Raw genomic sequence first — 15,549 nt, 5'->3', positions numbered from 1 at the left:
TGGTTGGCACTGGCAGTGGGCACACTACAGTCAGTGGAAGCGGGCCTGACACACACTGGCAGCAGGCAAGCAACTGAAATTACACTAAAGTGTAAAAATTAAATGCCTTATTTATCGGCAAGCTACTGTGCCACCCGGTATGAGTGGTTGGCACTGGCAGTGGGCACACTACAGTCAGTGGAAGAGGGCCTGACACACACTGGCAGCAGGCAAGCAACTGAATTTAGACTACTGTCTAAAAATTAAATGCCTTATTTATCGGCAAGCTACTGTGCCACCCGGTATCAGTGGTTGGCACTGGCAGTGGGCACACTACAGTCAGTTGAAGTCGGCCTGACACACACTAGCAGCAGGCAAGCAGCTGAAATTACACTAAAGTGTAAAAATTAAATGCCTTTTTTATGCAAAGTCCTGTGCCAGCCGGTATGAGTGGTGGGCACTGGCAGTGGGCACACTACAGTCAGTGGAAGTCAGCCTGACACACACTGGCAGGCAACTAACCTTAGATTAAAGTGTAAAAATTAAGTGCCTATTTTTTAAGCAAAGTCCTGTGCCACTCGGTATGACAGGGGTGGGCACTGGCAGTGGGCACACTACAGTCAGTTGAAGTCGGCCTGACACACACTAGCAGCAGGCAAGCAGCTGAAATTACATTAAAGTGTAAAAATTAAGTGCCTATTTTTTAAGCAAAGTCCTGTGCCACTCGGTATGACAGGGGTGGGCACTGGCAGTGGGCACACTACAGTCAGTTGAAGTCGGCCTGACACACACTAGCAGCAGGCAAGCAGCTGAAATTACATTAAAGTGTAAAAATTAAATGCCTTTTTTAAGCAAAGTCCTGTGCCAGCCGGTATGAGTGGTGGGCACTGGCAGTGGGCACACTACAGTCAGTGGAAGTCAGCCTGACACACACTGGCAGGCAACTAACCTTAGATTAAAGTGTAAAAATTAAGTGCCTATTTTTTAAGCAAAGTCCTGTGCCACTCGGTATGACAGGGGTGGGCACTGGCAGTGGGCACACTACAGTCAGTTGAAGTCGGCCTGACACACACTAGCAGCAGGCAAGCAGCTGAAATTACATTAAAGTGTAAAAATTAAATGCCTTTTTTAAGCAAAGTCCTGTGCCAGCCGGTATGAGTGGTGGGCACTGGCAGTGGGCACACTACAGTCAGTGGAAGTCAGCCTGACACACACTGGCAGGCAACTAACCTTAGATTAAAGTGTAAAAATTAAGTGCCTATTTTTTAAGCAAAGTCCTGTGCCACTCGGGATGACAGGGGTGGGCACTGGCAGTGGGCACACTACAGTCAGTTGAAGTCGGCCTGACACACACTGGCAGGCAACTAACCTTAGATTAAAGTGTAAAAATGAAGTGCCTTTTTTTTAAGCAAAGTCCTGTGCCACACGGGATGACAGGGGTGGGCACTGGCAGTGGGCACACTACAGTCAGTTGAAGTCGGCCTGACACACACTAGCAGCAGGCAAGCAGCTGAAATTACACTAAAGTGTAAAAATTAAATGCCTTTTTTATGCAAAGTCCTGTGCCAGCCGGTATGAGTGGTGGGCACTGGCAGTGGGCACACTACAGTCAGTGGAAGTCAGCCTGACACACACTGGCAGGCAACTAACCTTAGATTAAAGTGTAAAAATTAAGTGCCTTTTTTTAAGCAAAGTCCTGTGCCACACGGAATGACAGGGGTGAGCACTGGCAGTGGGCACACTACAGTCTGTGGGCCTGCAGCTCCTCACACACAGGCAGGCCAGGCAACTGCAATATGTATATAAAGGAAAAAAAAAAAGCAGACTAATGTTGCAGCCCTAAAAAGGGCTTTTTGGGGTGCTGTCAGGACGCTGTCCTTACAGCAGAGATCAGATGAGTCTTTCAGGACTGGAGTGGACACTGAATTCACTAGCCTAGCTATCGATTTCCCAATTAAATCAGCAGCAGTTACAGTCTCCCTCCTCTCACTAAGACTGCAGCTTCAGAATGAATCTAAAATGGATGCTGTGCAGGAGGTGGGAGGGTCTGGGAGGGAGGGTATGCTGCTGATTGGCTGGAATGTGTCTGCTGACTGTGAGGTACAGGGTCAAAGTTTGCTCAATGATGATGTATAGGGGGCGGACCGAACATCGCATGTGTTCGCCCGGCAGAGGCGAACGCGAACAAGCTATGTTCGCCGGGAACTGTTCGCCGTCGGATAGTTCGGGCCATCTCTAAAGGAGAGGACAGAGGGGGAGGAAGCAAGAACACACAATGCAATGTCAAAATTAATTTAGGCAAGAATACCATATTAATCTGAGATTTGACAATGCCTGCCAACCTCCAAAGAATAATGACAGGCATTTATCTTAAAGCAGAACCTGGCATATCTTATAAAGTCCTTCCTGACTATACTTACAAGTTTTGTCCCATGAAAAATATTCTTCAAACCAGCCCCCCTGGATGTGAATACTTTTGTAATTGTATGTAATAAAAAGATTTGTATAGACACTGAGTATAGCGCCACCTGCTGTTTGCTTATTTTATTTCTCTGTTCACCTCACTGACATCAATGAGGTAGATGCACATGCTCTGTTCTATCCTTCAACTGCCACCAGCTGTATTATATGTTGGTCGGTGTTACATTTACAGGGTCAGAGCTAAAGCAGATAGGAACACCCCCTTCCCGAGCTTTGACACAGAGAGAGCTGCAACAGAAAGGACTCCACCCCTAAGCTGTGACACAGAGAGAGCTGCAACAGAAAGGACCCCACCCCCGAGCTGTAACAGAGAGAGAGCTGCAGCAGAAAGGACTCCACCCCTAAGCTGTGACACACAGAGCTGCAACAGAAAGGACCCCACCCCCGAGCTGTGACACAGAGAGAGCTGCAACAGAAAGGACACCACCCCTGAGCTGTGACACAGAGAGAGCTGCAACAGAAAGGACACACACCCCAGAGCTGTGACACAGACAGAGCTGAGACAGAAAGGACACACACCCCTGAGCTGTGACACAGAGAGAGCTGAGACAGAAAGGACACACACCCCTGAGCTGTGACACAGAGAGAGCTGCAACAGAAAAGCCCCACCCCCGAGCTGTGACACAGAGAGTGCTGCAGCAGAAAGGACCCCACCCCCGAGCTGTGACACAGAGAGAGCTGCAACAGAAAGCACCCCACCCCCGAGCTGTGACACAGAGAGAGCTGCAGCAGAAAGGACCCAACCCCCGAACTGTGACACAGACAGAGCTGCAACAGAAAGGACCACACCCCCGAGCTGTGAAACAGAGAGAGCTGAGACAGAAAGGACACACACCCCTGAGCTGTGACACATAGAACTGCAACAGAAAGGACCCCACCCCCAAGCTGTGACACAGAGAGAGCTGCAGCAGAAAGGACCCCACCCCCGAGCTGTGACACAGAGAGAGCTGGCCCCATGAGAAAGGACACACTCCCTGAGCTGCCAGGTTGAAGAGAATCTAGCAGGGCAGAGCTTTGTTAGAAAGAGATTGTCATGTACTATATGATGTCGGATTTTCATTTCTTACAGTAATCATAGGATAACCCCTTTAACACCTTACTGTATTGGCAAAATACGTGCCAATAATTGTATTACATTGTATTATGCAGTCGCTGTACCTAAAAAAACAAAACTGTTTAAACTGATTCTAACTCTATTTTGCCAACCACTGCTATTCAGAAAATGTCCCGTCGGACTGACAGGCACACATGTTTCCCTGTTACAAGGGTCACGGGATCAGCAGTGGACACATGTTCTAGTGCTATATGTAAACTCTGCCTGTTTTTATACATTTGTAGACTATTCAGGCCTTCTGATTTATAGGTATCTACTATGCTTTAGGTTGTCACTGTATCAATTTACCATTTTAAGTATTCATTATTAAAGAAAATGCCAAGTCAACAATTAGTTAATCACAGGAGGCAGTGTCAGTAAAATCAGTAAGACTTTCAGAGACATATTGTATTTTAGAGGGACGCTTGGTTGATGTTCACACCTACAGGTTTTTAAGTAAACATTTGTGAACATAAATGCAAACCGATCATAGAGATGTCCATGAGATTTTATTTGGCACTGTTTGAGTCTTAAAAGTCATGAGTTGTCAAGGACTGAAATGCATCTTTACCTCCTACAGGTACACCCCTGATTATACATATTGGACCCAACATTACCAAGCCAATCCAACACACTGGATCTTTTCTCAGTTTGTTGCAATATCTAAATACACTTTTATTTGTTGCTTTGGGTTACACCGCTCATCTGCAGAAACAGAATTTGGTTGCTTATAGATTAGGTCAATGTAAATTGGACACAGTAAAGGTAAATTAATATTGAGTATTTAAGGGCATCTGTCAGCAGATTTGCACCTATAGAACTGGCTGACCTGTTACATGTGCACTTGGCAGCTGAAGGCATCTGTGTTGGTCCCATGTTCATATGTGTCCACATTGGTGAGAAATATTATGTTTTAATATATGCAAATGAACTTCTAGGAGCAACGGGGGTGTTGCCATTACACCTAAAGGCTCTGCTCTCTCTGAAACTGCCGCACCCTCTACACTTTAATTGAGAAGGCAGTGAAAACATCATCACTAAAGGTAATATGGGACTAAGCCCTGACCACTAGGTGAAATTATACGGATACATATATTACATAGCTGCAAACTGGGCAGATTAGATGGTCATCTGGTCCCACCAAAATCAGGGGGTTCAGTCGGCACCTGATATTTTTCACTGTGAAAAACATCCAATGCAAAAATCTCTTGTCTTATAAATTGATTTGCTAATTGATTTGATTTCAATCTTTAACACTAGGTGAAATCAGCAGTAGTGTTGATCGAGCAGAACACTTTGTAGAACACTTTGCGGTGCTCGGGTGCTCTACAGAGCACACTCGCACAATGGAAGTCAATGGGAGAAACCGAGCATTAAACCAGGCACCCCTGCTCTGAAGAGGGGTGGATGCGGGGTCCCACTGAGGTCTATGCAGAAGATCGATGTACAGTGAGGGAATCCCACAGTGTGAGTCCGCGGCTTAGGATTCCCTGCTCTGACTCCATATATAGCTATGTCCATATATGGAGTCAGTGTTTGGGGACACCCCAGTGTATTTAAATCTAATTTAGCCTCTATTTCTGAAAGGTTTCTGCCGGGATTTTAACTCCCAACCTTCTACATTAGAGGCAAGGACTTTAACCACTCAGCTATAAAGCTGAATGATAAACTATGTCAGAAAAACCTCATGGTAGTTTGTCATGTAGTAAGTATTCCTATACAGCAGAAGTATAATTTCATATTTCAGTGCAGGTTAACATGTAGCTGTATAGCGTAGTGGTTAAAGTTCTTGGCTCTAATGTAGAAGGGCATGTTGAGTATTTGTGGATCCACAACATGCCCTCAAATCCATGTGAATATCTTTCTGTAGTGTTAGTTGGGTTTTGTAAACCTCATATCGTGCATTGTGCTTTGTTGAAAATTGTCAGGGCAGAACTAAAAATCTGCGACAATTCTGTCACACGATATTGTGGCCTTATTGTCAGAAAAATGCAGATCCTAAACAGATGACATATTTTGCATACATAAAGTATATAACATACAGTATGATGAAAAAAGATTAAATACAAATGTAATCAATAAAAATGTACTTCTTTTTAACAGTAATAAGAACTGATATTGCTCCAATGCTGAACATGTGGGTCCAGTAGACCCATGTGCTCTTGTTATTGGTGTTTTAAATAACTTCTCAGCTCCAAACGACGCCGACAACTCCTCACTTAGCAAATCAGTAAGTTATTTCAACTCATCAGAATGAATTAGCAGAACTCAGCATGGCCTATCCATGGGCGCTCTCCAGAACACATGTTATGCAGAGTCCTGATCAAGGTCTCAGTATGGATTCTCACAATTATATCTCACTGTAAGTGTATTTTGTCTGCAGATTCTGGAGCTGGCTTTTAAACTTCAGCAGTAAACAATGTCTCAATTCTCAAGACGGAAATATTTTCTGTGGGAGTTTGATAGAAAACATGGATAACTGATCACTGAATCTGATTTATATGTGCATTCTCACTACTGAAGATGGTGTGCAAGGTATAAATAATCAAAGGAGAAACTACTCCTTAAAGGATTTGTACCAAGATCTAAATGTATCCCTTATCTATAGGTGGGACTCCAACCCATGAGACCCCCACTGATTCTGAGAATGGGGGTTTGGATTCCTCCATCCCTAGAGAATAAATGGGACCTGATTGGTGGGGCCCCAGTGTAAAATCCTTTTAATATAAAAACTCACATCTTGAAAGGATATGATGAGTAAACTGTCTTATTTAGAGTAAATGTAAAAGCAAAGTAAGTAACTTTAAATGGGGACATGAATAAAGAGATCCTTCTTACAGTGGCGGAAATAATTATTTGACCCCTCACTGATTTTGTAAGTTTGTCCAATGACAAAGAAATGAAAAGTCTCAGAACAGTATCATTTCAATGGTAGGTTTATTGTAACAGTGGCAGATAGCACATCAAAAGGAAAATCGAAAAAATAACTTTAAATAAAAGATAGCAACTGATTTGCATTTCATTGAGTGAAATAAGTATTTGAACCCCTACCAACCATTAAGAGTTCTGGCTCCCACAGAGTGGTTAGACACTTCTACTCAATTAGTCACCCTCATTAAGGACACCTGTCTTAACTAGTCACCTGTATAAAAGACACCTGTCCACAGAATCAATCAATCAAGCAGACTCCAAACTCTCCAACATGGGAAAGACCAAAGAGCTGTCCAAGGATGTCAGAGACAAAATTGTAGACCTGCACAAGGCTGGAATGGGCTACAAAACCATTAGCAAGAAGCTGGGAGAGAAGGTGACAACTGTTGGTGCGATTGTTCGAAAATGGAAGGAGCACAAAATGACCATCAATCGACCTCGCTCTGGGGCTCCACGCAAGATCTCACCTCGTGGGGTGTCAATGGTTCTGAGAAAGGTGAAAAAGCATCCTAGAACTACACGGGAGGAGTTAGTTAATGACCTCAAATTAGCAGGGACCACAGTCACCAAGAAAACCATTGGAAACACATTACACCGCAATGGATTAAAATCCTGCAGGGCTCGCAAGGTCCCCCTGCTCAGGAAGGCACATGTGCAGGCCCGTCTGAAGTTTGCCAATGAACACCTGAATGATTCAGAGAGTGACTGGGAGAAGGTGCTGTGGTCTGATGAGACCAAAATAGAGCTCTTTGGCATTAACTCAACTCGCTGTGTTTGGAGGAAGAAAAATGCTGCCTATGACCCCCAAAACACCGTCCCCACCGTCAAGCATGGGGGTGGAAACATTTTGCTTTGGGGGTGTTTTTCTGCTAAGGGCACAGGACAACTTATTCGCATAAACGGGAAAATGGACGGAGCCATGTATCGTGAAATCCTGAGCGACAACCTCCTTCCCTCTGCCAGGAAACTGAAAATGGGTCGTGGATGGGTGTTCCAGCACGACAATGACCCAAAACATACAGCAAAGGCAACAAAGGAGTGGCTCAAGAAGAAGCACATTAAGGTCATGGAGTGGCCTAGTCAGTCTCCGGACCTTAATCCAATCGAAAACCTATGGAGGGAGCTCAAGCTCAGAGTTGCACAGAGACAGCCTCGAAACCTAAGGGATTTAGAGATGATCTGCAAAGAGGAGTGGACCAACATTCCTCCTAAAATGTGCGCAAACTTGGTCATCAATTACAAGAAACGTTTGACCTCTGTGCTTGCAAACAAGGGTTTTTCCACCAAGTATTAAGTCTTTTTTTGTTAGAGGGTTCAAATACTTATTTCACTCAATGAAATGCAAATCAGTTGCTATCTTTTATTTAAAGTTATTTTTTCGATTTTCCTTTTGATGTGCTATCTGCCACTGTTACAATAAACCTACCATTGAAATGATACTGTTCTGAGACTTTTCATTTCTTTGTCATTGGACAAACTTACAAAATCAGTGAGGGGTCAAATAATTATTTCCGCCACTGTACAAGCACCATTTATAGACATATGCATAGTGGGACTGGCACGCTACAGTAGTATTCGTGGCGCAAATTTTGACACAATGAGGAGCCCCAAATGGCTAAGCAGAAGACAACCCCATTTGTGGGTGGTTTAGATCTATCATTTGTGAGATAATTTTATGGCTTGATTTCTAAATAATGTATTAGAATGTTATCAAGCTGAACACAAGTCACATCAGTAATACAAGATAATTTAGGATGTAATTAAAAGTGCTCATGCACATTTTTGTCTAGACTCACAATCAATTCCTGTAGTGGCATCAAAGCACTGGGTCTACGTATGCGAGAAATGTAGCCTCTGGTGAGGGATGGTTTGCAAACTCTAGTATGGTACGCTTACTTTTTAAGAACTGTAAATGACAGATACTTGAGTCCCATTTGTTTTTACACAGATCAATGGGCGGTTGAATGAGATGAATGGAAATGTTTTTTTTCCATAACTCCATGGAATTGATGACAAATTTGACATAGTCCCTTTGACTTGACTGCTGGAGTCAATATGACGATAGATGAAAAATCCAAGCAAAACATGAAAATGTTATTATATGTCAAATCAGTTTTCTATTCATCAATTTCTTAGGTTTTTCCTAACTTCTCACAAAACTTTGTTTACATATTTTTTCCCTATTATTAAGTAAAATAAAATAGAAAAAGAACAAGAAGGAGGAAATATATTTAAAGAGTAACTAAACTTCTAATGAACTTTTTTTTTAAATGTCCCAAATGTCCTAAAAATAAATTTTCTAATATACTTTATTTACAGATTTTTTATTTTTATTAGAGATATTCCCCCTAAAAGAGCAGATTTTCCTGTGCACTTTAAATTCACTATTCTCCACACCACTGACTTCCCAGCGGTGTATGGAGTACAGACTATACACTTTATGAATGGGGCCGCAGTGCATGGAGTACAATCAACTAATTCTGGCATAGTACATTGTTACAAGGTACCCATGTGCTATGCCAAGGTACCCATGTGCTATGCCAGCGTTTAGTAAACCTCGGGAGGCACAGGCAGAAGCAGCGATGTGTGCTCCTGTCCGTATTCTGTTCCCTACAGCCCCATTGATAAAAATGCACAGTCCGTACTCCATACACCGCTGAGAAGTCAGCGATGTAGAGAATAGTGAATTTAACCTGCACAGGAAAATCAGGGCTTTAGGGGGAAATATCTTTAGTAAAAATGCAAAATCAATAAATAAAGTATATAAAAAATATATTATTAGGGCATTTGGTACATTAAAAAAAATAAACTTTATTAAAAGTTTAGTTCTCTTAGTACTTAGTACTCTTTAAGTTTCTTCAGATTTCTTTCCTAAATATTTGAGTTATGGGTCCCTAAGTGCTTCTGATTTAATATATATTTAGAATTTTTAGAATTTCTATAAATTTCGATTTGGCCAGTTCGCCGAAAAGATTCGATTTGATCCGAATTTATTTGTGGCGAATCGCGTTAAAAAACTGCTATTTCCTGGCTGCAGAGAGCCTGTATAGTAGTGAAACAATACTGTGAGTCCGTATGACATGCAGATGACATGCGTCGCTCTTAGAATCAAAGCACACCTCACTTATTAGGGCAGTTACGGGGCCAAAACTGACCAAATAACTCAAGTGTGAACCTTACAGGTCGATGTTAGCTTCAAGAAGAAGCGCACTCCTTTTACACCGTCCTCAGCTGATTCCATATAGATTTCTACAGAACCTGTTCTATTAAACGCTTATACAAGTAGAGCCCCCCGACAGAGTGGAGAGGGTGTCAGCAGTAAGTTTGTGTTGACGTCACTGATTATTTTGCCCATTCTCTAATCTGTCAGAACAATAACCCGCAAAAAACGGATCCTGTGTGTTGAGCATCAGCTCAACATATAACTGCACCACTGAACGGCTAATAACACTTTTATTTCCACTAATACATGCAAAAAAATGCTTTAGAACATATAACTGCACCGCACAAGGGCTAATAAGACGTAGAAATATTTCCTGTCAATGGCTGTATCACACAGCACTTGCACCCCAATAACAAGCAAGGTTTGCTGGAATTACAGAGGTATCATCTATTGCAAACCTAAAAGCAACAGAATAATTCCTCCCTATCCTTTCCCTACACCTAGACTAATCTTTCCCTTAACTTTCAAATCGTTTTGTCAGCACAATAAAGTCTTTCCTAGCACTGTCCCTAGCGCCTGCTGATGTCTCTCCCTGCACTAAGTACACTGGAAAATGGCAGAATCCAAAATGGCTGAGGCTATTTATAGGGCTGTGACATCACAGGGCTGGCTGCTGATTGGCTGCATGCATGGCATTGTGGGTGATCCCTCGTTTCCAGAGTTATTAGCTCCATGTCCTAACACGTGCAGCAGCCATTTTAGGAAAAAATGCGATTCGTTACCACGAGGCGTGAGAAATTCGAATTCGATGCAAAACGAATTTTTCCTGAAATTCGGATTGAATTCCACTTTGTCAACTTGGATTTGTTCATCTCTTCTCTATATATATACTAGTTATTCCATTGGCTCCTGAGGCTGCCATCTTTTAGGAATCTGGCCACAAATAAAGAATACTGTATTGCTAGAAAACATTTTTTAACCAATGTCAAAGAAGATGAATCTACCAACAAATATAGTTTAGGATCAATAGCTATAGTTTACCAAGTAAGTTGTAACCAATCTGCCCTTGGGTCTAGACACTTGGGGCACAAATTAAAGGTCTTTTTGACAATTTTGTGAAGCAAATTAGTTTAATAAAAAGTCTGTTGGCAAAAATAAATTGCGATGTCCTATGGTTACTATTAAAAGATACAAGAGGAGTCAATTTATACATTTTAATCCATTGACTCTCTGAAGCAGGACCACAATCTGGAACCCACCCCTTTATGGATTTAAAAAGAGGTTTTGAGGAAGACTTCAACTCCTACGTAGACAGTGTCCTATATATGCTAGATATTATGCCTCAGTTATTTAGACTAATAGGAGATTTAATCGTTAAAATTAAAGAACCTCCAGAGTCTATTGTAAGATTCAGTTTTTTCTTGGAACAAATGTGAAATCATGTTTCAATTAAATGCTACAAAATTCTATCCTAAGAAAAATCTTTATGCAAACCTCTCAAATGATTTAAGGTCATCTTCACAGAGTATTGTGAAAAAGTAACAATACCTTTGAGACCTAAAATTTTACCTCCTACATTGACCTAAATTGTTCAAGCAAAGAAGTTATGCATTAGTGGCGTGATTAGAATTGAAACCCTAAATATCTTTTTGGTGTCAGATTAAAATCTTATTTATTATATTCATGGTATGGAGCTTAATATAGCCCATACCAGAAAACTGGTATAGAATATACAGGTGAAACTCGAAAAATTTGAATATCGTGCAAAAGTCCATTTATTTCAGTAATGCAAATGAAAAGGAATTGCATTAATGCAGTTTAAAATTAGAATTATGTAAAAAGGTTCAATATTCTAGGCTCAAAGTGTCACACTCTAGTCTGCTAATTAATCCATACCCCCTGAGCAAAGGGGACCTAAAAATTGTGACTTTGGGGTTTCATAAGCTGTAAGCCATAATCATCCAAATTATAACAAATACAGGCTTGAAATATCTCGCTTTGCATGTAATGAGTCTATCTCATATATTAGTTTCAGCTTTTAAGTTGCATTACTGAAATAAATGAACTTTGCACGATATTCAAATTTTTTGAGGTTCACCTGTACATTAAATCTACACCAGCTCCCTTATATGATACTGCCTGCTAAGCTGTGTATCTAATCCCATCTTGTATGATACTGACTGCTGAGCTGTGTGTCTAAACCCTTATGTACATGACCGTATACATTTTGCAGTCTGCAAGTCGCAGATCCACTAAATACGTTTTTTGCAGTTCCATTGAGTTCTATGGATTTGTGGTATGCATTTTGAAGACTAGAATAGGACATGTTCTATCTATTGTGGAACTGACACACGGATGTGGAAAGCACATGTCCTATTCTAGTCCTCAAAATGCAGACCTCGAACCCATAGAAGTCAATGGCTCTGCAAAAAAATGTGGATCGCACATAAATGGTATCTTTATTTAGCGGATTTTAAGACTGCAAAACGGATACAGTCGTGTGCATGAGGCCGAATCCTATCTTTTTGGTCCTGCCTGCTGAAGGGTTTATTTTGGCCTATCTTGTGTGATACACCATGTTATACGACCATGATCAGCCCGGGGAACACGGCCTTTGTGCAGGATGCATCTCCTAGGCCGACCACAATCTCCTGACCCGAACTGACTGTATGACAGTAATTTATGATACACCAGTCTCTATCTGATTGGGGGTATGTATGTAGTACCCCAGAAGGGGCACTACCATTCCTACACCTAGCTAGTGTCTCTAATGGCTAGCAAAGAATGTCATCTGTATATTTAATTCCAGGTCCTCTGATACTGTGCCTTAATAATACCGTTATGCAACTGTTATTACATAGGATGTGCCTGGAACTTACCATTCAATTCTTCCCCTTTTGCACAGAAGTTGTTTAGTCCTGCTTCTTACCAAGGGAGTGGTTGGAGGAAGATATAGTGAGTCAAGAATGGAGAAGTTGAGAAGTGGAGTTGATAGTTGGAGCAAAGTGAAGAAGCATGGTGTGGTGAGGGGGCGTTTCCCCTCACTGGTGCAGGAGCTTTGGGAAAGTAGCTCAGAGAGTAGCTCATTCCTGATATATAAAATAACTTAGTCCATCTGAGAGGCAAAACGTAGCAAAAGACCCCATCTCAGTAAAATGGGTCACAGGATACCTCACTCTCATAAGAAATAGTAACTGAAGCTGATAGGAACAAGACTGAACCCAGAGATTAGCACAGCAGAGGGGGAAAGCAAAGTATTTAAGTTTACCTGCCAGTTTACCCTTAGCCTGCTGGAGCCAAGAGAAAGATCAAGAATTGTTTGGATGACACAAGTTTATTGCAAGTTTATTCAAATAAAAACCATTCAACTTTAACAAGTGTGGACTCTACTTACTCCACCAACTACAACTCCTTTGTTGCTTCGGAGCCTGACCCTGGGGAGCGACAGCATCCAGGTAGGAGTACTGTGACACAAAACTATCAGGCCACAACATACCACTGGGACCCGATCGGCCCTAAAGCGGCGGCACGTCGCATGTACACATGATGAGCTGTTTACACAACAACTGACCCGCAGTCAGACAAAGACCGGTTGTATCATACATTATTATCATACAGGCAGTGTGGGTCAAGGAAGCCATGGTCGGTATGAAAAATATGGCCGACACATGGACTGGGACATGGATTCCTGGGCTGATCATGGTTGTTTGCATGAGCCCTATAACTCATACTAAGCCCCCATAACAGTGACATCCACAGCACTCCCATAACAGTGACATCCACAGTGCCCCATAACAGTGACATCCACAGTGCCCCCATAACAGTGACATCCACAGTGCCCCCATAACAGTGACATCCACAGTGCCCCCATAACAGTGACATCCACAGTGCTCCATAACAGTGACATCCACAGTGCCCCCAAATGCCATCCACACTGTCCCCAGTGCCATCCACAGTACCCCCAGTGCCATTCAGTGATCCTCATGTACAAGTCAGTGGCCACAGGTGACATTCATTTCCCCCAAGATCCATTCAGTGATCCCCATGTGCCATTCAGTGCCCCTATGTGCCATATAGTGCCCCCAAGTGCTATTCATTGCCCCCAAGTTCCATTCATTGCCCCCAAGTGCCATCCAGTGCCCCCCTTGCCATCCACAGTGCCCCAGTGCCTTACATGTACAGATGCGTCCTCTCTTACCTGATCTCCAAACTGGAAGTGGTGTATGTAAATTTTGTCCTGACAGCAAAACAACATCATATCGTGAGACTGTAACTAACTAAACTCTAAAAAGCTGCAATACACATCACAACCACTGGGCGGTGAGTGCTCCACATTTAGCTTATTGCTTAAGCTGCAGAGAAGCTAGCCTCAAATATGAGATATTTAGCGGCAGACCTAGCTAGATTTTCGTGAGATCTATTGAGAATATTAAATGTGCGAAAGTCAAACACATGAGAATAAAGGAACACTAAATCCAGTATCCAAATATCATGTGTGATACTGCCTGCTTAGCTGTGTATCTAATCATATCATGTGTGATACTGTCTGTGGAGCCGAGTACTTCTGTAATTCTACCTTGTGTGATACTGTCTGCTCTGCTGTGTATCTAATCCTAGCATGTGTGATACTGTCTGCAGAGTTGTGTCTCTAAAACTATCATGTGTTATACTGTCTGCAGAGTCGTGTATCTAAGCCTATCGTGTGTGATACTGCCTGCTGAGCTGCGTATCTAATCCTACCATGTGTGATATTGTCTGCAGAGTTGTGTGTCTAAGTCTATTGTGTTTGATACTGTCTGCTCAGCTGTGTATCTCATCCTTTCATGTGTGATATTGTTTGCAGAGTTGTGTATCTAATCCTATTCTGTGTGATACTGTCTGCTGAGCTGTGTATCTAATCCTACCATGTGTGATACTGTCTGCAGAGTCGTGTGTCTAAGCCTATTATGTTTGATACTGTCTGCTGAGTTGTGTATCTAATCCTATCATGTGTGATACTGTCTGCAGAGTCGTGTGTCTAAGCCTATTGTGTTTGAGACTGTCTGCTGAGTTGTGTATCTAATCCTATCATGTGTGATACTGTCTGCTCAGAGGTGTATCTAATCCTATCATGTGTGATACTGTCTGCTCAGCTGTGTAGAATCTGTAGAGTGCTTACATCGCGCTGTGCATCAGTCAGTACAGGCTTCACATAGAGGCCTGTACACTCAGAGGATGGCCAGATGCGCAGTAGTGTGCAGGCGTTGGGACCAAGGAAGGAGGTAGTGACATCAGGGATGATGCGCCATCTCCTGCTCCACAGAGGAAGAGAAGAAGACAGCGAGGGACTGGAAGACCCAAAAAAGCTGCAGAAGTGGTCGTGTGACCGTGAAGAGGATCATAGGAATGCCAGTGCTGCGGAGGGTAAGTACAGTATTAGTATAATAACCTTCCCTCCACAGGTGATTTGCATGGAGAAATTTCAAGTTGGAGCCGGAGAACCCCATAGTAATTTTCTGATGACACATTCCCTTTGAACACCAACAGAAACAGCAATTTCTCATTTAAATCCTTCACACTGGGGAAACAACAGGTTCCAGACCTTAAACATATAATTCTCCACCCTCACCAAAATAATATTAACAGGTAAAAATTTGAAGTTGTGTTTGTCATTGTTTGACATGCGCAGTGTGATGTCAGGAACAGACAATGATCAGGAATATATGACAATAAATAGCGGCTTCATGTGGGACGTATTCCTCACACTCACACATTATAATGTGAAACTCCATTTACTAAAGTCATTTCCTAATGGGAGACGTCAGGTCACAGTGCAGCGCAGGCCGAAAGCAGACCAGGTTGAGTGAGCAGATCTGCAGCAGGATCTGTAGTAGGAGAGGTAAGCTTATTTATTTTAATGACT

At 42.4% G+C, this 15,549-nt stretch overlaps 1 protein-coding gene across 2 annotated transcripts in view; it reads right to left on the bottom strand.

Moving 5' to 3' along the window:
- Positions 1-15,549, bottom strand: part of KCNAB1 (potassium voltage-gated channel subfamily A member regulatory beta subunit 1) — a 393,898-nt gene that overhangs the window by 165,400 nt on the left and 212,949 nt on the right. The window lies entirely within an intron of this gene.

This window comes from Bufo bufo, chromosome 4 (genome assembly GCF_905171765.1).
Source record: "Bufo bufo chromosome 4, aBufBuf1.1, whole genome shotgun sequence".
NCBI lineage: Eukaryota > Metazoa > Chordata > Amphibia > Anura > Bufonidae > Bufo > Bufo bufo.
Note: the sequence above shows the minus strand (reverse complement) of the source record. Positions and strands in the feature narration are given on the sequence as shown.